This window comes from Mauremys mutica, chromosome 1 (assembly GCF_020497125.1).
Source record: "Mauremys mutica isolate MM-2020 ecotype Southern chromosome 1, ASM2049712v1, whole genome shotgun sequence".
Taxonomy (NCBI): Eukaryota; Metazoa; Chordata; order Testudines; family Geoemydidae; genus Mauremys; species Mauremys mutica.
Genome location: NC_059072.1, coordinates 250,927,837 through 250,955,017, shown reverse-complemented (window position 1 = coordinate 250,955,017; position 27,181 = coordinate 250,927,837). Strand labels below are relative to the sequence as shown.

The following is a 27,181-nucleotide window of genomic DNA, read 5'->3' as shown; positions in this document are numbered from 1 at the left end:
TGAATAAGGATAGCAGACTCTAGCCCTAAAATAATAAAATCAACGGCTATCCAAATACTTGCCTAGCAAGGATTAGGTAGCAAATAACTTTCATTCTAATACATCTGCTTGTGGGAGCTAACTGAGAATCCAGCAGGAAACAACCAGTCTGGGTTGGTTACTTAAAAATGCAAAGGTACAAAGGTGCATTTACAGTAGTTCCTTTTTAACTTTTATTTTTAATTTCCTTTGCTGGGGCTGATCTTACAGGTTTCATTGTATTGTTTTTGAGTCCTTTATACACAATTTGTAGACATGTAGATAATAACTTCAACTAAGTCTTTACAAGCTTAAAATGTTTCCCCAATGAATGGAGTGTTATCTTAAAAGCCCAACCTTTTTCAATACCTCCTGCCTGCCTTGCTTTCTACATGGGTGGTGGAACTGTCACATCAGCCGCCTTTCTGGGGTTTGCGCCCGCCAGAAATCAAACTAAATTGTACCTAAAACTTTCTTGTATGGGAAAAATACGTCCCCTCTTCCGCTCACCCGCTGCTTTTACTTTGCAAGATACTTTATCATTCTCATGTAGCCTCCAAAACTGCTAGTGAGGCAGCTAGAGGGCACTACTGAGGGCATGTACTGCAGGACGAGCCACAGGGCAGTAACTAAAAGGCAGCGTAGCGCGCTTGACCTGCTGCGGATGCTCCTGCATGGCAACCTGCGCTGTCTGCAGGCAGCGGGCTTGCAGACATAGGTTGCCATTGGCGGTGACTCTCCAGCAAGGTCGCGGTTGTTAGAAACTGCAGGCTCGAGCTGGGGTTTCAATGCACCCGGTCCCGGCTTCACCCCGCAAACTCTCTCCAGGCGCACGTGTTTTGGTGGATTCGCCCAGCGATGAGCTACAGCGGTTCTCCGCGGCCGGGCTAAAGCGCCCAGCGCCAACTCGGTCCTGTCTCTAGGGGAGGCGGCGCAGCTGAGCGCCCGGAGGCCCCGCCCGGGCCGGGGAGGGGGGTGCCGGAGACGCCTGAGGCTCAGGGCTCCCATCCCGGCAGCGCCCCGAGCCGCACCCACCCTCGGACACGCGGGGCCCCAGCCGGCCACTGGGTGCCACGGCCAATGCAGCGGGCGGGCGGGCTCGCGTTCCCCGGGCACCCAGCGGCGGGGCTCCCCGCGGCCCCGCCTGAGCCCGAGGCGGGGCACCGCGCCCCCAGGCAGGCAGCAGTGACCCCGCCCCTGCCCTTCCCCGAACAATGAGCCGGGCGCGCCAAGCCTGCAGCCGCCCGCCCCTCCCGCGCTCCCTCCCTCCCTCAGTCCCGGACGCGGAGCCGGCGGCGGCGGCTGCAGCTCCCAACCCGGCGGCGGCGGCGGCGGCTGCACAGGAGCAGCAGCCGCAGCATGTCCGCCCCGCAGCAGCGAGCTGCGCTTCCAGCCAGGCGGGCAGCCGCCCTGCAGCCCCCGCCGCGCCCCAGCTCCCCGCGGCTCCCGCAGCCCTGCTCCTGCTAGGTAATGGGGGCGAAGCAGCCCCGCTCCCAGGGGCAGCGATGGGCGAGGCGGGGAGAGACAATAGCAGCAGCCCCCGCCGGGCGGGAGCGGGGCGCACGCGTGACCCGCCCCCGGGGAGGCGGCTGGCGGTGGGTGAGCCCGGGGGGCTGCGCAAGGTGGCAAGGAGGGGACGCGCCGGCAGCGCCCAGCGGAGCGATGCTGAGGCGTCCCTAGCACGAGGCGCGAAGGTGGGAGGCAGGGAGGCAGGGACCCCGCGCCCCGCTGGCTCGGTTTCGCCGCGGCGGCGGCGGCGGCGGCGCTCAGGCCGGCAGCGGGATGAGCGCGGCGCGCAGGCGGACTGGTGTGGCCGGGCGCTGAAGGGGATCGAAGTATGTTACCCGTCCGGGGAGCGCCGCGGTTTCTGCCCCCCCCCCCCCCCTTGCCGTGCTGGTTCGCCGATAGAGCAAAGAGCTCCGGGGTTGGAGGCTACGGGATGGATTCCCCCGCACCCCCCGGTAGCGATCGCGAATAGAAAGATCTGAGAAAAAGCCCAGGATTGGGCTGCAAACCCCCCCACACACACTAGCAAAAATTACTTTTTGTGGGGTGGTTTTCTGCTTTCCACCATTTACTGGGTGGGAAACACATACGTGAAGCCGTATGGATTCTCGGTGGCATAGCTCAGTCTCAGGCAGGGTTACAGTAGGCAGTGTGTGTGTGTGTGTGTGTGTGTGTTTTAGCAGGACTTGCCTGTTCAGAGAGCTGAATAGATATATTTAGAGAAGCGGCGCTTTCCAGGAATTTAAATGAGACCTTTTCGTGAGATTGCTTTCCAAGGCCTTTTTACTAGCTCCCTCTTAGTTTTCTCAGGTTGAACTTGGAATAGTTATGCAACTGTTTTATATTGTAAGAAGTACCTTTCCCCCCTGAAAAATATTGATTATCAATGTACCTTTAGTATGCAACTTTGGTCCTTTCTGCCGAATGATTATATTTTTATCAGGTATTTTAGCCTCAGTGATATTCTACTATTTTTATAGTTATTTTAATCATAATTGGTGTCAATGAATATTAGAAAAATACTTGGAATTGATTACTGCTATGAATGATTTATTTAATCACTTATGGATAGGCCCCTACCAAATTCACAGCAGTGAAAAATGCATCTGGTCTTTTGTGTGCTTTTACCCTATGCTATACAGATTTCACGGAAGAGACCAGCATTTCACAAACTGGGGTCCCGACCCAAAATTTGGTTGCGGGGGGGTGGGGGGGAAGGCGTTGCAAGGTTATTGTAGGAGAGTCATGGTATTACCACCCTTCCTTTTGCGCTGCTTCAGAGCTGGGTGGCTGGAGTGTAGCATCTGCTGGCCAGGCACCCAGCCCTGAAGGCAGTGTCCCTACAGCAGCAGTGCAAAGTAAGAGAGGCAATACCATATCATACCATGCCACCTTTGCTTCTCTGCTGCTGCCTTCAGAGCTGGGTGGCCAGAGAGTGGCAGTTGCTGGCCAAGGGCTCAGCTCTGAAGGCAGCAGTGCAGAAGTAAGGGTAGCAATAATATACTGTGCCATCTTACCTTTTTGCTGCTTCTGGCAGTGGCACTGCCTTCAGAGCTGTGCTCCTGGCATCCAGCTGCCCAGCTCAGAAGGCAGCACCACTGCTAGCAGGAATGCACAAGTAAGGGGGGCAATACTTGTGGGGGGAGGGATAGCTCAGTGGTTTGAGCATTGGCCTGCTAAACCCAGGGTTGTGAGTTCAATCCTTGAGGGGGCCACTTAGGGATCTGGGACAAAAATTGGTCCTGCTAGTGAAGGCAGGGGCTGGACTTGATGACTTTTCAAGGTCCCTTCCAGTTCTAGGAGATTGGTATATCTCCAATTCTTTCTTTCTTATTTTAATACTGGACCCCCCCCCCAATAACCTTGCAACCCCCTCACAATTCCCCTTTGCATCAGGACCCCTACAGTTACAACACCATGAAATAATCAGATTTAAATATCTGAAATCATTAAATTTATGATTTTTAAAATCCTGTGACGGTGAACTTGACCAAAATGGACTGTGAATTTGGTAGGGCCCTACTTATGGAATATTAAGATTAATTTGTTTTCACATGTAAAAATGTTAAATAATAAGTGATGTTATAGTAGAGCCTGCAGCAATCATTATAGTCAAGGTTGCATAATAGTTTTTATTCTAACCTTCTGTTTTTAGTCTCTCAACTTTCTGAGTTTTCATCTTTTGGGATGAAATTTTCTAGGCTTGGTCTCTGCCTGAAGATTATTTATTTTTGAAAGCTTGAGCAAAAATAACTCAGTTGGTTTTGATAATGTGGGGAGGGCGCATTTTCCTACTTAAAAATAAAATTTGTTCAATTTTTCTTTAAAATAACCCTTTACTCTGAATGGCTGTAATTTGGAATTTGACTTGGAAATAGACCAAGAAAGAGAAGTGTTTTTGAGTTTTCTGGTGAATTTTATTTGATTTGACTGAAAAATCATAGGCTGGGTATGTGCAGTATGTTTTGCATTTTTTTTAACCAAGATCGTAAATTGTATAGCTAACGCATGTATGACTGGCGAACTTAACTATGTACTGAGAAGCATACTAAAGTTGTGCCTGGGGTAAGTCCCTTGCACCTTTATATGAGCAAGGAATTAAGCCCTGATTCTGCAATTTGAGTGGGTTGGCTACAGTATCCATGCAGAAGCCATTCAAGTCAGAGAGACTCTATGTAGGTAAGGCAGTTGCCTGTGGCGTGTACAGTATAAGATAGGGACTTAAGTGAGGGCTGATCTGCACTTCGTAGGGTTTGTAGGAGGAAGCCTACTGTGATTTACTTTAGGATCTGTGCAGCTCCTGATGTTGGTAATAAAATATATTTTGTCAAGTGGCCCCACCTGGGCACAGACAAGGGTTATCCAGGAATGCCTGGACAGATAATTCCAGATTTGGAGTTTACACAAACTACTGGAAGACAGCAGGACAGCTGACTTGTGAAGTGCCATTTCCTTATGTTTTTGCTTTCCTCTGTGTTAAAGAAAAACTAGAAAACCACATAATTAGGATATTCCATTTTAAAATGTTCTTAAGAGAATGTTAGGGTTGTCCATTTAAGTGCTCAAGTAAGGAAATACCAAAGTGAAAGTTACACACCAACCATAAATCTGTTCCTTAGGCATGTGTGTCACAGGAGGGTTTACATGATTTCTTATATTATACAATACAATATCACTGCATTTGGGGGCAGAGTTAAGGTTTTGCATTAACAAAATCTGCATATCCATTTCCTGATTTTGAGTGCTCTCTCATGCAAAACTTACATTGTCTTTATTTTTTTTTTTCATGGAATCTGATACTTTAATTCAGTTTGGCAAGACCTGTGGTAAATAAAACAAAGGACCAGACTGATCATGCTAAATTAGGTCATGGTGGAGTTATTGAAGATTTACAGTAGTGGAGTACTCTGGATTTTCACCCGGGTATATTAGCACAAAGTGCTGGAATATCTGCTTGTCCAGTCCAGAATTGTATGTAAAATTCTCAGTAGGAACACACTCCTCTGCTACAGCAGCAATTTTCAAACGGATTTGGGGACCACTGAGGGTTTACAGAGCACGTGCTGGTGGTTTATGTAGAGCTAGTTGGCGTGTGTTGCTGGCTCCTTTTCCTTGGGTTAGTTGTTAATGGCATTAAGAGAAGCTAAACATGTACCACCTTTTTAATATTAGTTGTCAGTGTAAGCAATTGATGTTGTTTCTGTTGGATTTTTACAAATGGTAGGGGAGAGTGTTCACCAGAATACAAATGGAGTGGAAATGATCAGTGAGACAATTTCTGGGATACAGTCCACCCTATGAAAAAGCTTGATTTCTCCTGTGCTGCAGTAACTTTGGAACTAAGGAGTTGGGGCCTTGATACAGAAGACACAATACTTGAGTTTGCTCCCACTTTTTAAGTGGAGAACCAAATACTGTTTTGTTTAATCAGGCTTTTGGGGACTTCAGTGGGGCTTCTCTTCAGTAAGGGTTTGCAAGATTAAGCCATTAAATAGCATTTTCTAATACTACAGTCCTTTTTTGTGCGCCTAAAGTGTATTAGAAAAGATGGGTTGGTAATGCTGGTGGTATTGATTTACAAAGAAAGAAACTTAAAACAGGAGATTTTCCTCTAATTATTACACAGTTGTTAGTTATTAGAAAGTACTAGACTGCCACAGCTCAGTTATAATTACTGTTATAAATGGTTTATTAGGTACCATCTGACCTTTTGTCTTGTTTAATTATGTAAGCTTGGTGCAGTGATCTATGTACACTGTATCCAGCAAAAATAATTACTTTCAGATTTTCTTTATCTGAGCATGCCAGAGCCGCCCAGAGGATTCAGGGGGCCTGGGGCAAAGCAATTTCGGGGGCCCCTTCCATAAAAAAATGTTGCAATACTATACAATACTATATTCTCATGGGGGGCCCCTGTGCGGCCCAGGGCCTGGGGCAAATTGCCCCACTTGTCCCGTCCCCCCCCCCCCCCAGCAGCCTTGGAGCATGCTTACTTTAAGAGCAGCTGCATGCATTGTTCTACCATGAAGCTTGTATCCGTATGGCTCTATTCTGTAAATATGCTTCTTGTTTTTCACACTTTCATATTAGATGGCTCTTTTTAGTTAGGTATTCTCTTGGTTGTACTGACTCAGATCAATATTCTGTATTTCATCACATATTGTATATCTTGGGGTACATTAAAATTGGGTGCACATATTTATTAAAATGTGGGCACAGATTTACACAAATTAGCAAGTTACATGTATTTACCCCTGAAAGTTTAGAAACTTAAAATATTTCAGGTGCATAAATCAGAGTTTCCCTTCGTGATTATTTCATTCACAGATGTTGACTATTTTGAAAATAGCTTTCAAAGATACAAGAAGTTATGTTACCTGCTGTACAGACACATAGGAAGATACATCTGAGCCCTGAAGAGTTTACAGTCAAAGGCCCCAATCTTGCAAACACTTATGCATGTGCTTAAAGTTAAACACATGCATTTGTTCCACAATGGATTTTGTTTCTCCACAATTGAACTATTTGTGTGCTTCAAGGTAAACATATAAGTTGTTGAAGAATTGGGGAATAATAGTGTTCTGGACAATTATTATGACATCACATTAAAAACATACGCAACAATTTTTTTGTAAATCTTGTGGGCAATCTTAGATTACATTCTCGATCTGGTCCTGAAACTTTTACTCATGCGAAACTCCAGTGAGTTTTTTTTGTTATCCATATTAGTGATAATGTTTTTAACAAACTGCTTTTTTTAATTCAGAAAAATCAGTTTTTTAGCTTAATTGGATTTAAAAAAAATGGACTTGTTTAAAATACATGAATGTACAGCCATCAGCCTTGAGGATTAAGATTACCATAATTATGATGATCATTTGTATAAATTTAAACTGAGGTTTAATGTATCCAGACAGATATATGTTGTGAATTGCTTGAGCAAACAGTTCTTGGATGTAAATGCCGGGAAGCTGATAACATGGTGATCTTGATGAGGAGCTCTTTAGTCCAGAAACCACTCTGGTCAACCTGGCTTTAGGGGTCACAGAATATTTTTTTGTGGATTCCGTATCTCAAGACCATGCCTTTTAAAAATCTGCCTGATGTTACTTTATCATTGTTGACTATTTTGAAATATCAACATAAGAACTGGCCACTGTCGGAAGACAGGATACTGGGCTAGACGGACCTTTGGTCTGATCCAGTATGGCCGTTCTTATGAAAAATAGGCATGAGGAGGGGGGTTGATGTATAGCATGGATCTCAATTTTCATTTGGTACAGTGACCACTCTTTCTAATATGAAAAATATTCAACAAACTAATAATAAATAATACTTTTAACCATATACTTCATTTTAGAAGCATTACAAATGATTGCTAGTGGTTTTGCTTATTCACACTACAGCTGTGTGTCCTAATATGAGTAATACCAGGTCACTACTTGTCATTCCTGTTTTCATCTGCAAGTGCTAAAGGTGATTTTGTCAGATCATAGCAACGCACCACATCTACCTGGCATGCAAAGGATATGATATGTGGCAGTTTGGCACTCTTACATCCACATCTCATAGACTTACAAGGTTCATCACTCTAACGAGCACTTGATTAACTTCAGAATATTTGGAGGAGAAAGCACAATACTGCCTGGTACAGTTTTTGGGAGCAGAAACTTGCATATCCATCCATACTGGTCCAGGAGATCAAGTGGTGGTGCATCTGGACCCAAAGCACTTTTTCATACATGTGCCTGATAATGTGCTCATTTTACATTTTTATAAATGCTTCAGTTGCTGGTGATAAGGAGCTGAAATTTGGTGTTGATGTGGTACCTTTTCCAATTTTTGCTGTCTATGATATCTGCTGTGCTTCCAACATGGTGGCACAATTTCACAGCCTGAGAGTGTATGGGCAGCTGACAGTCTTGGTACAATGTTCTGGTGTGGCTCTGCAATAGTACGGATGTCAATTTTAGCTCTCTCTTGGAAAGGGGGTTCCATAATCACTAAAGATCTTTGGACCTGTTTAAGGTAATTGTACAAGACTAAAGACAAATACATCAGCATCCTGTGTTAATACTGATATTCCCACTGGTTTCTCTTTTGCAACCATCACCATTTATTATACAACAGGGGTTTCCAAACTTGGTTTGTGGCTTGTTCAGGATAAGCCCCCTGGCAGGCCATGAGATGCTTTCTTTACCTGAGTGTCCGCAGGTATAGCCGCTCGCAGCTCCCAGTGGCCGCAGTACGCTGTTCCTAGGCAATGGGAGCTGCAGGAAGCGGTGGCCCGACCCACACCGCTTCCCACAGCTCCCATTGGCCGGGAATGGCGAACTGCAGCCAGTGGATGCTGCGAGCAGCCGTGCCTGCAGATGCTCAGGTAAACAAAGCATCTCGTGGCCCACCCTGGGCCTTACCCTGAACAAGCCACGAACCAAGTTTGGGAACCCCTGTTATACAGGGACATGGCCAGCTTCCTCAGGCAAGGTAGCCATGTCTTTTATATTGATTACTGTACCTCCCTGGTTTATTTCCCCTGGGGTGTTTTCTCTACCTATAATGTGTAGCTGGTGCTTTAGTGTGTATCACTTGGTGAAACTTCTTGTCTTGAATGAGTTCTGAACAAATGATGTTAAATGAAGTGTTTCTTATTTTCAGTAACCATCAAGACAATTTTCTGTGGAGTTAACTGTGTTTTGCACTCAACTGATGCACTTTACTTGCTTCTGTAGCTCTGCTAGAACTTGAGACATTCTTTGAAGTAGAATCGTTGTACCTCTCAGAGAAGGTATGCATCCTTTGCTGCTAGCTCGTGGTTGGTGTAGACTCTGACATTGATCAAAAAGTTCTTGATGATACCAGTGTACTACCCAAGGAACTGTGGCACCATCAGTGACTGTGCAGGTGATTTCTTATGAAGTTTTGAACACCTCTGTTTCTTTATGTTAGCTGTAGCAATCTTCATGTCACCAGAGTCAGTGAACATTGATTATGGTACTGGAGCTAACTAATGTGACAAAATATTCTTGATGTCAACCCCTTGTGAACTTGCTTTTAGGCCTATCACTCTTGAATAGATATGGTTAATGTCAAATACTTTTGTTGGGCCAAACTGTACATGCTTTGTCTGTCAATACCAGTGTCTCTACTCAGTATTCTAGCATAGAATGCTATGGGCCAGCTATGTTCAAATTCTTGCATTTGACGAATTCCAGTTGTAAGTATATAATCTACATTGGATGGTGGGTGCCACTCTACCGCTGACAATGTTTACTATTGCTCTGAGTGTTTAGTGGGATTTAAGGGATTGGTGAATGAAGAAAATAACTGTCAGGTTTATAATGTCTATAATTGTCCAGTATTTGAAAATTAATTCTTATGAGTGCATGTAAGAATTTACGCGTGTATGCTCTGAGGGAGCAAGAATAATATGCCTTGTGTCTTGGTTCAGGCATGGAGGGATGACAAGGAAACGTACTAACAAGGTCTGCTAACACGGATACTAACACAGACATAACATATGTAATGCCTAGTGAATTATGCTCCATAACAAAATATTAGTGTGAAGTCATCATTTAAAAAACGACTGAAATTCAGAGAAAGTGGTTTCTCTGCCACTTGCATGGCCATCCTTAGGCATATGCAGCATACGTGAGGGGGCTGTGTAGGGCACCCAAATGGCTAGGGACGGCCCCGGCCATTTGACTTGTGAATCAGGAGGGGGATGGTAATAAGTTAAGTGTTCATATTTCAAAATGTTCAACAGTGACAAGGTGTTATCAGATAATTTCTTTGAATTTAGGGTCTGGAAATTCAGAATCCACATCCAGACATTGTACTGACACTGAAACAAGGTACTGCCAAAAACGTGCATTTGGCTACCAGACTACTTTACTTTGGACTTGCTCCTAGCAGCTGCTCTGACAGAGCCTTTGTTTACTGCCCTTCAAAGCACAATGACTTTCCAGACGCCCAGTCTTGTGTGGTGCTTCAGACTTCTTGGGAGTTGAGGGTGTGCAGCCGTGCACCTTACAAGATCAGGCTGTAATAGATGATGGTCTTCTTTACTTTCCAACTTCCAGAAAGAGATGTGCTCATATTTAGTTACATGTGTTTTATTACACCGGGTATATTTGCCCTGTGCTTTGTGGAAGAATGTTTTTTATAAATCTAAATGTAAATGAGAAATAAATGTTGTTTATTGCATATCTATGTAATTGTCTTCCTAGTAGGATTCACAACACATCCTGCATAGTCTGCACCTTATTATAGTAAGCACTATAAATATAACCAAATAAAGATGTTTTATAGCTAGGGCTACAAAATGACTGCTGGTAATTCAAAGCCCATTGACGCAAACAGACTTCAGAGGACTTTGGATCAGGCCTTAAAATCCCAGGTGTCAAACACTGTTGGTCCTCTCTGATGTTGTGAAGGGTTCAAGGAGACCCTGCAGGGTGTTCATATCTCCCTTATTTCATGGAGCTGTCATTGTGGGGGGACACATGCCCCACATCATGCAGGAGATTTTTAGGAGCGGGGCAGGTAGATCTTCCAGTTTGCAAGTCCAACAGCCAACCAGCCCCTGGGAGCTCGGAGTTCAGACCGTAGAGGGTGTGGGGTTCCTGAAGTTGAAGTAGCAGCTGCTTTGCTGAATGTTGAAAGATGATTTTGGTTCCCTTGTTTCCCTGTGCTAAGTCTGTGTATCTGAGCTTAGCAGAGGATTTATCCCTTAGTACATCTTTTGAAGAACAACTTTTGGGTTGTTTACAGTAATATCTGGCTGTAAACAAAGGCTCTGATCTTGTATGGAGGATCATGTGCAAAAAAACTCCTCTGCCCACAAGGTTCTCCTTGCAGGATTGGGGCCAAAGTATGTAAATGGGAAATTTATGCTTATAATATGTACTGTTATATTCTACAGCAATGGTCCAAAGTGCTACAGCCTATGATAGTATATTTACAGGGTTTGGCCAATCACATATATCATTCCACAATGTATATTTTTACTTCAGGAAAATAATAAAAACACTTTAAATCCACAGTTTAATCAAGCTGCTTACAGTTTATTTTAATTATCATTTAAATCTGATGGTTTTTAAAAAAAAAAAAAAGCCCTGATTTTAAATCAATCCACACCTGTTTCTCTTGGGAGCTTTGCTTGAGCATGGATTGCAGGATTTGAATCTCTCCATGTTTTTAAAACATGCACACAAAAAACTGGACATAAATGTAATAATTACTCACTTTATAAAGGTTCTGAAAGAGATCAGTTCTTATTTAAGGGTGTGCTAGTTTAAAAACGGTCTGAATTCAGTGGAGGAGTGTGATAGGATCCCCAGGATACAACCTGGAACAGTGGGACTGCAGTGCCCCTTAACTCTCCAGCCTGGGCACTGTCTCACAATGCTTTGCTAGTGACAAGCAGCAGACCCCTCCAGGTGCTGCTATCACTCAGCTACCAGCATACAGAGACACACCCAGCTAAATTGCATGAATGCTGTCTAAGCCACTCATGAACTATAAAGAGGGAGACACCAGCAAATCCTTCCAGCCCCCAGCCTTGTACCCCAGAAATGTAAATCTTACACTGCTCAAGACATTCTGTTGAACAATGCAAGCTCATTAATTAGTTTGCCACTTCGTCAAAGGATAGTGAACGTGCACCAGCAGGTTCCCCAAGCACTTTAGAGAAACTCACTTGTAGATGAAATATTAAAATAAGTTTAAGTACAGAAAGATTTTTAAGTTATTATAACAAAGGGATAAAGGTAGGCATCGAGGTCAGAGATCATTACTTAAGAAAATAAAAAGTAAACATGCATTTTAAATCCTAAACTTTCAGACTAAGCAAGATTTGGATCAAGCAGTTTCTCATCCTAGTATTTATATGTTATAGGCAGCTCACAGTTCTTAATACACATGCTGAATTTCCTTCTCAGCCTGGGACCAGTCTCCTCCGTTCAAAGTCTTTGTCTCCGCAGCATTCTTGTTGTCTTCAGCGTAGGTGAGGGAGGAGAGAGGTGGTCTTATGAAGCCACTGTCCCTTATTTTATGTTCTCAATTCATGTCCCAGGGAAGATAATGGCCCAGGCATGTCCTGGCAGGCCTTGCTGAGTCACAAAGTTGAGCAGTCACCATTGTGTGGTGCTTGGCAACTGCCTCTTAAAGATTTGTAAATCTTTTGTTTACAGTTCCTTGCTGGTCAATAGCTCCTAATGGTCATTTAACACCCATTTGGGTGTGGATCACCACCTTTGCTGTCACTGGAGAGCTACTTGTGGGCATCTCCCAAACTCACAACATATTTTAATAACAACCATATAGCAAAATCTCATAACTTTATATGTGGTAACGATACACAGATTTTGCCAGAACAATGAGTTTCAGCAGATTAGGACCTTTCATAGGGTAGCTTGCATGGCGTGCTTTGTAAGAAATATCACAACCATATACAAGTGAAGAATATGGGGGTCACACGGTGCTACTTTAAGGTACACTACATCACAATGGGCTAATAGATATCACAGATACTTTAGATTTTATTACACAAAGTGGGTCTTCTGTGGCTCAGGTGACTGATAATGGGATATATGGAGGCTTTCCTCTTTACACTGCCACTTTGAATCCAGTCAGTAGCAAATGAAAGCCTGTTACCATGTGATGGCAACTATGTGAAATGTGGACTCAAGTTCCTAATAGAAAAGTTTTCCAGATCACAGAAACAGCCACCACAATTAGACTAAGCAGTACCCTTGCGGTAAGACGCAGTAGAATGGCCAACAACTAGTTCAGCACTTCCTGTACTTTATGACACAGGAAATCTATCACTCACCACAAAAGCAGCAAAATGTAGAATCCACACAAACATGGGAGAAATCATGGCTGTATATGAAGGCCATAGGAAAATTCCCATTGAGTTCAATGGGTCAAGGTTTTCACCACGTATAATTATTGAGGGCCCAATCCAGTCCCATTGAAGATAATGGAAGCAGGATCACGCCAGGAATGTACATCGGATACCGATACATTGACACAGAGGTCAGTGTCCAATTATTAACAAATGTAAGTCCTCTTATACCCATTGTAATTTTATTGGAGGTTTATTGCATCCCTCAGATATTAATTCAGACATCTTGAAAACCATGTGTCTTTGCAAAGTATATGTTTACCAAAAACATGCACAGGATGGTTGCAAAGAAAATTTTTTTTTAAACAGTGCAAGAATATTTATCAAACTATAAAGTTTGTAATCCATACAGTGCATTATGAGCCTAATCCAAAACTCACCTGTCTAAAATAAGCTTTGGATGAGGATATGAATGAATTTTAGACCAGTTAGTATTCTCACTGGAAGCTGTTGTCAACAGCAAATGATAAATTTAAGAGGCAGGAAACAAACACTGTAGTAAATATCCCTGAGCTAGGGTGACATGTTTTGATGTATCAAAGAAGCTCACGGATTATAAGAGAATAAACTGCCAGGGGTGACTATATCATAAGGCATTGTAGTAGGGTTGCCAACTTCCTAATTGCACAAAACGGCACACCCCTGCCCCTCTCCTTTGCCCCACTGCTTCTACAAGGCCCCCTCCACACACTCCATCCCCTCTCCCTTTGTTGCTCACTCTCCCCCCACCCTCACTCGCTCATTTTCACTGGGCTGGGTCAGGGGGTTGGGGTGTGGGAGAGGGTATGGGCTCTGGGCCGGGGGTGCAGGCTCTGGGGTGGGGCCAGGGATGACAGGTTTGGGGTGCAGGAGTAGGCTCTGGGCTGGGGTGAAGGGTTTCAGAGTGTGGGAGGGGGGTCTGGGCTGAGGCGGGGTATGGGCTCTGGGTTGAGGGTGTGGGGGTCCAGGGTGGGGCCAGAAATGAGGGGTTCAGGGTGTGGGAGGGGGATCCAGTCTGGGGAAGGGGTTTGAGGCCTGGGGGGCAGTCAGGGCTCCGGCTAGGGGTGCAGGCTCTGGGGTGAGGCTGGAGGTGAGGGTTTTGGGGTGCAGGAGGAGGCTCCAGGCTGGGGCAGGGGGTTGGGGTGCAGGAAGGGGTGTGGGCTCCAGGAGGGAATTTGGGTGCGGGCTGTGGGTTGGGGCACGGTGAGGGGTGTGGACTCTGGGTGATGCTCACCTCGAGCAGCTCCCTGCAAGCGGTAACATGTCCCTCGGCTCCTAGGCAGAGGCACGGCTAGGTGCCGCGGTTCCCAGACAGTGGGAGCTGCGGAGCTGGCACGCATGGAGCCCCTGTGGCCATCCCTCTATTTAGGAGCCGAGGGATATGTCGCTGCTTCCTGGGAGCAGCGTGGAGGCAGGTAGGGAACCTGCCAGCCCCATGCCAACTGGACTTTTAATGGCCCAGTCAGCGGTGCTTACTGGAGCCACCAGGGTCTCTTTTTGACTGGGCGTTCCGGTTCAAAACTGGACACCTGGCAACCCTACATATAGAATAAGTGTTTGGAATAAGAACAATGGGGTTATAATAAGAGTTCTGGAAAAATCTTGAAATAAGTAATGTATACTATATAACTTTCTAAAAATCATGGCGTCAGCAATCATTCTTTCTGTTTTACAAGTTACGTTCACATAACTGAAGTAGTTTACAATAATATAAATACAAATGTGGTTTGTACTAAAAATAGGTAGTGACAAATGTTAAGAAAATTTAACTCAGATATCATACAGTACATAAGATACAGGTACAAGGTCAACCTAACCTAGTTCCATGCACAGACTTGCCACAAACATTAATGTGAAAATAAAAAAAATAAAGAATATGCCCAAAGACTGTTCTTATGCTGATGGGTTTGCATGACCATAACCGAGGTTGTATCAGCACTTCCTTAATAATCTACTTTCAGTGGTTTATAATTCAAGATACACATACGCAAAAGACAGACAACCTCCTTTGTTAAAGCTGCATTATGTAAACATTGTCAAGCAATTAACTTTTATGTTTATTAAAACCTTTCCTTCTCAGAGGGAGACCTTTAAAAAACAAGCCTCAGCCCAGAATGGATTTTGTGTGTTTTGGATGCTTTAGACTTAAAACGGACAGATAGAAAGCTGCAAGTCAACTAGAACAGTCAGTTTCTTTCATTATTTTGACAAACCTTTGAAAAGTGCCTTCTGTGCAAGCACAGTGCTTACATTTGAGAAACAGTTCTTAAGAATTTTATTACGTGCTGAAACATGTATTTACACCATAATCTGTTTTTTTTTTTTAAAGTGTCCTAATAGCCAGATGCTGCCATCCATCCACTGGGAGAAATACATCCTTATTCAAGTGTTAACCAGGGGTCAGACTGTGTTGTGCCTTATGTGGGTCTGTAGGGGGTGAAAAATGCATTAGGAACCTCCCCAGTCCTTGCACGCCCTACTCATTGGCTTGTCACAGTGCTGTCCCTGAGTGCACCCTGGTGGTTCGCATCACTCCAAAGAGGGTGCTTCTTTCACACCGGCCCACTGAATGGGCCCAGCTCAGCAAGGGAAGTATGGCGTGCCTTCTTAAGAGATCTAGTAGCAGTCGTGCTTCCCTTGTGCACTGGCGAGGGTCTGGAGTTAGGGGGAGAGAAGCCTATCATCTGTAGCTTCCCCTGGGGGCAGTATGGATTTGCATTGCTCCAGCATGAGGCAATGCCTGTGCTGCTTGACTGAGCCCTGGGTATTCTCCTGAGACAAGTGTCTCTCTCTGGAAAATTATCTGTGTTGTGTTCTAAATGCAGACAGTTTACCTGAGAAAAGCGTGTGTCTAAAAAAACAACTATACAATACAATGTTCTCCACGTCATAACAAATAAAACAGCCCTGATCAAGAGCTGACCAAGAGATGTGAAAAATCTTTGTGCTACTCTTATCTCCTAGACAAATAACTTGCATTTTGTGGCTTTAGAGGTTTTGTGCCATAGCTTTAATGGTATTTCAATTTGAGGGGGTTTTTCATGGCACTGAGTCTAGTCAGCTACTGCAGTCTATTGTTTCTGAAGAGCTGAGAGGAAAATGCAGTAGGGGAAAGAACATGTCATTCTTAAAAAGTGCTTCTAGGATGGATCAATGTTTGGTAAATGTAGACACTTTGAAGCCTATTCTCCTATCGATGCATGACTCCCATTGACAGGAGTTATGAGAGTGCATCTGTGCATCTCAAAAAGAATAGGTCCCTTTGTAGCTGAGGCATGTTGTGTGCAGAAATGTACTTCATGGAAAAGCATTTTTAAAGCAAGAATACATTTCTAAGATTTTCCACCATTGATCACTTGTACACTTTTAAATTTTCCAGACAACTTAGCTGATAATTGTTGTTGTCAAAGAGAGTGACAAACATAGAGGGGAATTGCTGAAGAAGATAGTTGCCTATATTGATGGCCATGTCAATAAATGCATGAGGCTGTCCAGCTATTCTTTATCAAAAACAAAATGTTTGGGAAGATTTACTTACAGGGCAGTCCCCACTGGAAGCCAATCCAATTCCAGACTCCCATGCTTTCCTGGGTTCATCCAGGCTCCAGGTTTGTGGTGAGGAAATTGAATCTTGAGGGCTGAAACTCCCTCAAATGGTTTCACTGTTGAAGTTTAATACTTGAAGACAAATACTGAAGTTTTTGTCTAGGAATTTTAGAATGTTTAATGAGTTAATACAATACTTGAAGACAAATACTGAAGTTTTTGTCTAGGAATTTTAGAATGTTTAATGAGTTTAAGCTGGGCAGGGACTCATAAGGGATATTTATGCAGCCTGCAGAAGCAAGCCTCCCAACTTGGGTTGACAGGCTTAGGCTAGTGGGGCTTCACTCTAGTGCTCTAAAAATAGCCATGTGGACAGTGCTTTGAAGTTGTGTCTTGGGCTGGACTCAAGCTCTGAAGCCCACCCCCATTCCCAAGGCTTCAGAACCCAAGTTGCAACTTTAAAGGACCATCCACACAGCTGTTTTTTCAAGCATTCGCACAAGCCCGGATAGCCTGTGTCTGTTGACCTTGGTAGGCTTACTCCTGTGGGCTGTATAGACATACTTATATGAACATTATGGGAGCATAGGTTAGCAGCCAGTGGGTATGTGGAAGAGGCATCCAGAACTGGAACAGGGAAGTGGAGGCTGAAGGAGCAGAGAGAAAGAAAGTGCCAGGGAAGGGGAACAGGGATTGCAACAATGAAGCGCCATCCATCCAGGAAGCAAGGAGCCCTTTGCCCTGGTGATGCTCATAAAGCAAAGTAGAGCATCAGGCCAATAGGATACTTGTGAACTTCATAGGGTGTGAAGTTCCTTTCTTGTGGAGCTTACAGGTGCTTCAGTAGCTAAGACCATGGATTGATGGAGCAGAGTGGATAGTGAGGTGGGGACAGATTTGCCATCCCTGAAGTGCTGGTATGATTTGCAGAAAAGGAAATTCAGTCGTTGCAAAGCTTGTAGGCACCACAGAAATGTTTCTGTCTGGCTTGGAGAGAAGCAGGTTGACTGTGGGTCTTGTAAATTCTAGAGGAGTTCCTAAACCCCACTGGGCTTGAGAGCACCCAGCGTTTTGCTCTTATGTTTTCTAAACAGCACGTGGAACTGGTGAGTTGAATTAGGTAGCTTGTAGTGGGCCAGTATGACTTTCCTACAGTGCACGAGCCAGCATGTGGTGTTAACAACACTGCGGTGCTTGTAGTGTGCAAGGAATCCTCATTTAATAACGAAATAGCCTGAAACTAGTCAAAGACACCAGTCCCTCACCAAGATATATAAAAGCAAATTTGGATATTTAAGCCAAATCATTTTTAAGTTATGATGAGGGGGGAAAATAGGAAACTGTCCAAGAAATGAAAACAGCTCACTTTTTTGGAACACTCATATCCTTAATGACTTATTTGATTTGCCTCAGACTTTCCAGAAAATCTTTACCCTGTCATAAGATCATGCCTGTGAAACTTCATGTGAATGTGTTTCACTTTGACGAAGTTACGAAGCTCAAAATTGGAGGTTGTAATGGGAAAGCTTCAGTATGGAAGGGACTAACATCTTTCCATGTTAAATAGTTCAACCTGCTTGTATTCAGTCTCTTTCTCACTTTAACAGATAACTTTTATATTCTTACAATGACTAATTGCTCACTGCTGTTTCTTGTTTGGGTTGACTGTGTTGTCTCTAATAATCTTAATCTAGTTTAGAGAGACAATAGAGCAGCATAGGCTTGGAGTCTGTTCTCTTCAGGTTCACTTTTGGGTTGTTCTTTATAAGGTCTCCACAACATTAGCCTGAGATGTTTACCTGCCCAAACCACACATTTAAGAGAAAAGTAAATACAGACAGAGAGACCACTCATGGGACAGGTACTGTAGATAAATTCACTGTTTAACTTCACACTGTCCCTTTAAAAATGGAGAGGGGAGGACTGGTATGGATGTCATGGCAGAATGAGTGCCACACCCTAGGGGACACCAGCTAGGATGTGATGATGGTTGAATCCCTGAAAGACTGGTGTTTGCATGAAATACCTATCAGCAACTTTCATACATAGCCAGATCTATATAATTAGGGGCTTTAAAAAGATCAGCAGGGCCATCTAGAAATCAATCTGCCACTTTATAGGCAGCCAATGTAAAGAATGCAGGATGGGCGTAATGTGATCACAGTTACTTAAACCAGTGAGCAGACATCCTGCTGCATCTGCAAAAGCTGTAAGAGGCAAAGAGAGACCTTGCTGGAAGCTCCGGTACCAAGGAATTACAATAATTAAGCCTTGCTGTCGCTTGGATATATGTTGCTCTTGTGAGGTTTTCATGAGCTAAATAAAGGCACAGCCAGAGCAAATTGTGTAATGCGGGGGGAGGGGGGGAATAAAAACCACTTTTGTACCATGTCCGACACAAGGACTTTATAAAAGTGATGGTCAAAACTGACAGCAGAACTGCTTGCTTATTTATTGCAGAATCATTAAGTGATCTGAACCTAAAAAAACCCAACAAAAATAAACCCTGTTAACTTTGTGATATTTTTGTAATTTTTATCTAATATCTCTCAAATAAATGATTAACAGTCAGGGTGTGATTCAGCTACAAAACAAACACTAGTATATGTAATGGACTCTGAGAATTCTTTATACCACAGGGCGAGATTGTGCCTGTCCCTGGCAGAGGTGCCTAATTTGTTTGGTGTGTGTGTGTGTTTGTATGTGGTGTGTCTGAGAAAGTGTGAGATTTCCTAGCATACCCCACATGCTAAGGACAGGCACAGTAGTTCAGTAACCCCTTGCAGTGAGTCTTCTACTTAGATTGACATGACCCACCATAAAGTGGAGGCACTGTGAGTTTTCTCCCCCCTGAACTGAGCAGCAGAGCTTGCCCTGCACAGAGGGAACCCTGCACCACTCCAAGATCCCAACCTCCCTTTGTATGATTCCTCATCATCCCCAATGTGAGCTGGTGCCTTCAAGGCATAATCTGACACTGAATTTCTAATTCAGATCTGCCAAACAGAATTGAGGTCTGTTTCCTCTTTGAAATGTAATACTTTCTCTAATCAAAACACTCAGTCACTTTTCATTTATCTCTGGCTGAGACAGCAGCGGAAGAAGATCACAGTAGTTATGGACACTTCAAATGGTTTGGAAACAAACTGAATGAAAATTTCATAACAGCAAAGACATGCTGGGTCAAGGCTTACCATTGTAGTAACTGGTTCACAGGTCTTCTTCCTGTGGCTGCTATTCAGAGAGGTTTTGCAATTTAGAGTAGCCATGTCGGAAAGAAGGCATTCGAGATAAGATGCAGTTTTAAGCTTTCAGCCTCTGTGGTTTTTTCATGATCAAAACACTAAAGTGGGAGTAGAAATGGAGCACAAAGGAATAAACAAAATTAAGTATGAATGGTATTGGCAATGTTACAGCCACCCACTTTAAAAGTAAGTATGCTAAAAGAGTCTTCTTGAAAGACTCTGATCCCCTACCAAGCCAAGCAAAATTAACTTTAAACTAAAGACACCAACATGCCCATTTCTTACAACAATGTGCTTGGCAGCAAACGGATATATTAGAATTCACATAAACTTGGATTCTGTGATTCTTGGAAAGGAAACTGCATCTGTTACCTGCTGCTGAAAATGCTGGCTCCTCGACAGCATGCCCTTGGGCATGTTCTATTTAAGTGGTTTGAAAATATGTGATTATGCTTCATGTGCTTGTCCAGATTCTATATCCTTATGGAGACAGTGACATTTATAGTATCTGCAGGCTGGCGTATTTCTTTTGCGCTAGCTTTTAATGGTTATCACTGTTTTGTTGCTGAAAACTTTTTTAAGGAGAAATCCGGGACTGACAGTGGCAGGAAAGGTTGGACACACACAAGCTGTTACCTGTTTGTGGTGATAATGTTAGAAATTCTACCCCCTGCCCACAAATAGTCAGCATTTTCATTTGGTTGGCCTAGTCCACAGAAACGCTTCTTCAGTTTCTCTTTATATGTCTTATGAACGTGTCTTAGTCTGCTCATTCCCTCACCAAAAATGATTCAGACCTGAGAGATACTTGTAATTGGTAAGTAATTAGTAAATAAGCCAGATAAACACTGTTCATTGAGAAATGTAGAAGCACATCGGACAGGATTCATAAAAAGCTTTATCAAATCCTAATAATTAAAGCTTCAAACATTATCAGCAGTTGGTGTGATAAGTCCATTTCAGTGTAAATTTGTTCACTGTTACCAATATCTGCCTCTTTCTGAGCAATCTTTGAATTGATTTTGAAATCTGGAAAAGCAGTACAGGTGTTGGGGAGGAGGGGTAAGTCTTTACAATTAGATCTTATATAGTGAACAATTTGATCTTACAAATCTAGTCGCTGGCCTGGAGAGTTTAATTCCACACCAGTCATTTTTTGCATGCAACTCTGCCTGAAGCTAATGGGAGTTTTGTGAAGAGAAAACTGCAGAAGCAGGATCCAGATGGAAGAGTGTGATAAAATTAATTCTCTTCCTTTAAATCATGTTCCTTTAGGTTCTGATACAATAGGACTTAAGCATGCCCTTATTAAATAGCTTGTATGTTTTAATAGAAGCGGAGCTGTTTTGTCACTTCCTTACTCTGAAGTTAATGGAACAACTTATACACCTGAGTGAAGTGTAGATTAATGTGAAGTTTGCAGAATTGAACCCTTTATGATTTGCCTGAGTTAAATATGTTAAGCTGAAACAAAATATGAGCTGTTTGAATATGTACAGTATAAGACAACCAGTCTGATGTACAGTTCTTGTCTTGGTTTCTGCTCAAATCTTTCTTTTCCCCACATACTAGTCCTGGTAAGAATATACAGTGGGATTCCACCCATTATTCAATAAAAATACTGCTAAATAATTAGTGAAGTCTTACTGTATTCCTATATATTATATTGCTTACTGTATTGACCTGAAGAAGAGCTTTGTGTAAGCTCAAATGCTTGTGTCTCATGTCACCAACAGAAGATGGTCCAGTAAAAGATATTATCTCACCCACCTTGTCTCTGTACTACTATATGGCAGTAAAATCCAAAATGTGCTGAGAGACATATGAACACATAGGAAGAAGCAATCCCTCCCCTGGAAAACTGCACATGTTGATATCTGAAGTCTCTCCCTATCCTTCAGCAAAGATTTATTAGCTTTAATAGCAGTTGCTGGATTGAGGTTTCCTATTGCGAAGACATCATTATTTTTAGTAAATATATTTCATTACGTTGACTAGGATACTATGGAGTATTATCATGAATAATTAAAATTAAGTATTGGTTGAAAAATAAATGAACTAAGTACACGTTTGTGATGCATAAATTCTGCTATTTTACTTTATTTGTTCATTTATGCGCTAGTTCACAAGTTCAGTGATTCTTAACAGGTTTGCCAGTCACTAGTGCTAACTAGCAAGGTTCTTCTGTACTTCCTTATGCGCAGGTGTGGAACCACAAACAGAATGCTCCTTTACCCGCACTTCTCCTACACTACATAGTGTACTGTTACACAGCAGAGCTGTATATTGAAAAAGCTGAATACGGAATATATTACTGAAAGCTGAGTGCTGAATGTAAAACTGAGGATTAGAATAATACTCTAAGGCAGTGGTCACTGCCTGGTTGATCCTGGAGACTCTCCCAGTCGATTGGGATCTCCAGCTGCTAAAAGTCTGAGCCTGCCTTGCTTAGCCCCGCTGCACTGCCGCTCGGGAGCTGCCCGAGGTAAGTGCTGCCCAGCGGGAGCCTGCACCAACCCCCAGTCCTGAGCCCCCTCCTGGAGCCAGCACCCCATAGCTCCTCCTGCACCCCAACCCCCTGCCTCAGCCCATGTCCTCCTCCTGGAGCCCTCACCCCCTCCTGCACCCCAACACTCTGCTCCAGCTCAGAGCCCCCTCCTGCACCCTAACTCCCTCCCAGAGCTTGCACCCCTCACCCCCTCCTGAACCCCAACCCCCTGCCCCAGGCTCAGCCTTGAGCCCCCTCCCACACTCCGAACCCCTCGGCCTCAGCCCAGAGCCCGCACCGCCTCCCGATCCCCAACCCCCTGCTCCAGCCTGGTGAAAGTGAGTGAGGTTGGTGGGGAGCGAGCAATGGGGGGTGGGGGGAATGGAGTGAGCAGGGAAAGGGCGATGCCTCAGGGAAGGGGCAGGATAGATCCTGGGTTACACTTAAATTCAAAAAGTGATCTTGTGCATAAAAAGGTCAGAGACCACTGCTTTACACTACCTTACACTCGCCAGCCCACACTGTGTAGGGGATGTGACAGAGTCAGGCTAGAATGCCTTATTATTCTAGATTGGCAGAACACCTCTTGGGGCCACTACCAGATGGCACAATTTGAGCTGCTCTGAGGCTGCTGTAAACTTGCACTTAGGGGCTTAATTGAATCCTGGCTAACCTCAGGTCCAAGAGAGATGGGAAGGTGGCGTAATGATAGTTCTGTCTCCTCTCCCCACTTGGATCTTCTACCAAGTGCAGTTAGGTAAACATGAGAATCTGGCCCAGAATTTGACTACAATGCTCGTATATGCAAAATATTTTGTGTACATAATTACTGAAGAATTCCAGGAGAAACTAAGAGCAGGTTGCCAGGAGGGATAAATAATACCAGAGATTCTTTGTGAACAATCTGCGTTAGCCAGTGCAAATTATTGGGCTCAATAAATAGGTAACTAGGTGAAATTTAATGGCCTGAGATATAAAGGAAGTCGGGCTTGGTGATCTAATGTCTCCTTCTGGTCTTAAACTCTATGAATATATTCATTCCACATATTCATAAAAATAAGTGTACGTTATTTTCTGTAAACTTGGTCTAATAAATTGCACTGCTCAGAACATTCTTGAGCTCCTGCTGCTGTATGAATAAATTTCACAGTGCTTCATCAGTGAGCTTTACATTAAATGTTAATGGCCAAATTTTACCCATGCACAGCTCGCATTGAATTGAGTGGGAGCCAGATTTCCCCCACGTGAGGGGGAAAGTTTAGTTGATAGGCACAACATGAGTCCTTTGCTGAAGTTACAAGGACTCCGCGCCTTGCAATATAAGGGCCTAAACTAGGTGAAAATCTGAGAGAACAAGGTGGATGAGGAAATACCTTTTATTGGACCAACTTCTGTTGGTGAGAGAAACAAGCTCTGTGCAAGCTTGAATGCTTGTCTCTCTCAGCAACAGAAAGTTGGTCCAGTAAAAAATATTTCCTCACCTGACTTGTATCTCTTATATCCTGGGATCAGCACAGCACAGGATGCATAGAACAGTGAAAATCTAAAACAGATGGGAGTTAGTGCTGATTCGTAGTATTGACCTAGTATACATATAAATTATCTCAAGCTTTCCACAGCAGTTTGGAAAAGAAGAGTAAAATCCTCCATTCAGAAAGGTAAGCCAAATAGTGGATATGGACTAGTTTGGATCTCTCTCTTTACTTGTCAGACAGACTTTACAGTGGTGGGGCATTCCAGACTTATGTGGACTTACACTGCTCAGATACCTGGTCATTGTTCATCAAAAATCTGTGGCTAAATATAAGTATGTCAAATGTCAAACATAGGCTTCATAGTGTATCCTCCTTGCCTGGGCCTAATGTTTCCTGATGGACATTTATTCTGAAAAATCAGGGCCACAAAAACTAAACGTGAAATATTGAAAAGTAAATTATTCAAGATAATGTTTTTCAAAATCACTGTGTGTCATACATAGATTAGAGATCTTGGAGCTCTTCTTCTGGACCCTCTGTCCGGTCATTTTGATTGTATTTATAAGAAGCTAGACTTCATAGAAACATGAAAGAGAGGGTTTTTTGGTGGCATGTGCACCTTTGTTGGAGGAACTCTGTGTCACTGCATGTATATCCTTAAATTCTACTCAAAGACATCATTGTAGTGCCGTGCACATTGTTGGCTCTAAAACAACCATTTCAAATCCATGCAATGGATAGTATATTTTTGGTACTTGAGAAGTGTGAAGGACATATAGTCTTCTTACCAGAACAGGTACAGTATGGTCAATGGCAGGGGTGGGCAAGCCTCCCATCACTTGGCTCTGCTGATGTGTTTCAGCTGTGACCATGAAGGACCACCTTTAGAGGCCAGAGGATAGTTGAGTCTTCATGCTTTTTAGTTGTTCACCTTCCAGCTAAGAGCTTGTCTACACATGGAAGGCATATTTATTTCAGAATAAGAGTGTCTATGCATGGGAGTTTTCCACTTTAAATTCACAGCCTACCTTATTCTGGAATAACTTTCATGTGTAGATAAGCCCTTCAGCTGCCAAATAATGCTAATCATCATGGGTTTGAGGCTTTTTTTTTTAACGTGCATTAAGAAATTAACTAAAAACTGACAACATGTTTAGATATTAGATGATTCTTCACTTCATAATCGGAAAAGAAGTAAACAAAATACTCTTGGTAAATGTATTTGCCTGCTTGCCCCTTCGAAGTATGCTTGGGGATAGGGGATAGCCAAGCAATCAGTTTCTGTAAACTCAGTTTTCTTTTAAAGCATTCTTTTCTAGTCTTAATGGTTGCAAAGAGAACCTTCCAAATGTGACTGACCATAAAGCCGTGAATTGCTGTCTTTTTATTATTTATTTGTATTACTCTAACATCTTGGGCCTCAATAATGGACCAGGGACCCTATTGTGTTAGATGCTGTACAAGCATAACAAAAAGAGCCTTCTTCCTGACTCAGCAGACAGCTAGCTCCAAGACCTCTGCTGCTGCTCATAGCTTCACTTGCAGAAGATATAATCAACTGGACTGTTCAGTTTCACTCTCCTGTTCTTTAAGAAAGCTATGAGCATTACAGATGTATGAGTTAAGAAAGCTATGAGCATTAACTGCCTTTGAATACAGTAGTATAAAGTGGAATGAGTTTAAAACAAATGATGTTAGGAGAGTAGATGGGATTGGCTGCAATCGAAAAATTATGGTGGTGGATATGCTGTAGAAAACAAATAGATGATAGGATGGCAAAGAAAATAATGCAAACATAACACCAAAGTCAGTCCAAACTAGAGGCCAACCACCGACTAGATGGTGGGATGCATAGGCCAGGACATGACCACGCTGAACTTAATGGAGGAGTACGTCATGGACAGGAATGAATGGTGGTGCGGTACTTGTCCCCGTTTCTGTAAAGATGCTTTGTGAGAAGGAGGAGAAGAAGAATTAACAAAGGTAGGCACAGGGGGGTAGATTCATAGAGGGACTTATGTGTTGAGACATTCAGCATCCCAATGCCTAACTTTCAGGTGCCTAGAAACTCACTGAGATTCACAAAGCTAGAGTTAAGCACTCAGGCTTCTAATGAAGGGAGAGTGATAGGCACCTAAAAATGGGATTCGCAAAAGCCAGCATGCTAGGCAGTTTCCCACCTAAGCTAGTCAATGGGAGATGCCAAGGAGATGGGTGTGTGCTAAACTCTGCCCCCTCAGGAAATTGGGTGCCTAAATTGGGGCTGGAGGGAGGCAACTATCTCTGATTGGGATTCTCAGCTGTGACCTTTTTTGGAGGAAGAGGACTACCTCACTTACCTGAGAGGTGGCAGATTCCTGTTCAAACCCCTTCTTTCCCTTATCCCAAGTGAGTACCCTAACCACTGGGGTAAAAGTTCTGAGGGAGGTCATCCTCCTTTCCTCCTATGCCCTCAGCCATTTCTTATGGAGTTAGGCATGGTCTGAGCACATTTACCAGACCAGGCCCCGAAGGCAAGTTAGGCAGAGGAATGCCTGTCTTCTCCAAGTACTTGCATTGCATTGGGGTTTAGGCAGGAGATAGGTGTCTGGATGCTGAGAGTGAGGCAGCAGTACATATTCACAGAGACAGAAACATAGGTGCCTAGGAAACTTTTACAGTGGGGGTAGTCAATAGGCAGACTGTGGGCCATATTTGGACCACTAGACGCTTTTGAACGGACCCTGACATCTTTTTATTTACTTATTATTACCATTATTATTATTTTTATTGTTTTCTCTAGAATCTGGACCTTGACTATACCTTGACCAAGAAATTTGGAACTTGACACAAAATAGACTACCCGTTTTACAGAATAAAATCTAGGAACCTACAGGATTCAACAGCAGCTGAGCAGGGGGTTTGTGAATACCAGTGGAGCTTAAATCTGTGACTTAAGCATCTAAAGTGGCAGTTAGACATCTAAGTTCCTTTGTGAATCTAGCCCTAAGAACTATTCAAGAGAGGAGGACCCAGAAAAGAAGATGGAGGATGGGCAGCCTGGGGCAAGGGTAGAGCAGTGGAAACCTACCACTTTTAGCATCCAGGAGATCCCTTTCTATGTAAATATGGTAAAGGGACTCCACCCTGTATGGGGATATATGATTTAGGGTGTTTTCTGGGTGAATGCATCATCTGTTTTCTCTCCCCTGAGACGAAGGGGGAGTGCAAGTTGGAGGAGAAGAGGGGAATGTTTGAGGGACAAAGGCAGGCCAGTGTGGAGCCTGAGGGAGAGAGTCTGTGAGTAAACTGAGAGAAACTGGGAGTAAGTGGAGAGACTGAGTTTTGAGACAGCAGATGAGGGTCGCTTTAGTTTAAGGCTGGCTAGTGAAGTCAGTCCATGTGTGATGGCGCGTTCCTGAGCATCCATTCCTGTTTGTTCCTGAGCATTGGTTCCAGTCATCTCCTATCATTGATTCATGTTGTCCTGGACATCCAGAATAGGAGAACCAAAAGTCTGGTCTAATGTGCACCC

At 43.5% G+C, this 27,181-nt stretch overlaps 1 protein-coding gene across 1 annotated transcript in view; it reads left to right on the top strand.

Moving 5' to 3' along the window:
- The first annotated feature begins 1,378 nt into the window (after window positions 1-1,378).
- The window catches only part of ST6GAL2 (ST6 beta-galactoside alpha-2,6-sialyltransferase 2), a 66,325-nt gene continuing 40,522 nt past the window's right edge, over window positions 1,379-27,181 (top strand). The window contains exon 1 of the mRNA XM_045006785.1: window positions 1,379-1,485. The gene's annotated coding sequence lies outside the window, so the exon portion shown is untranslated. The remainder of the gene's footprint in view (window positions 1,486-27,181) is intronic.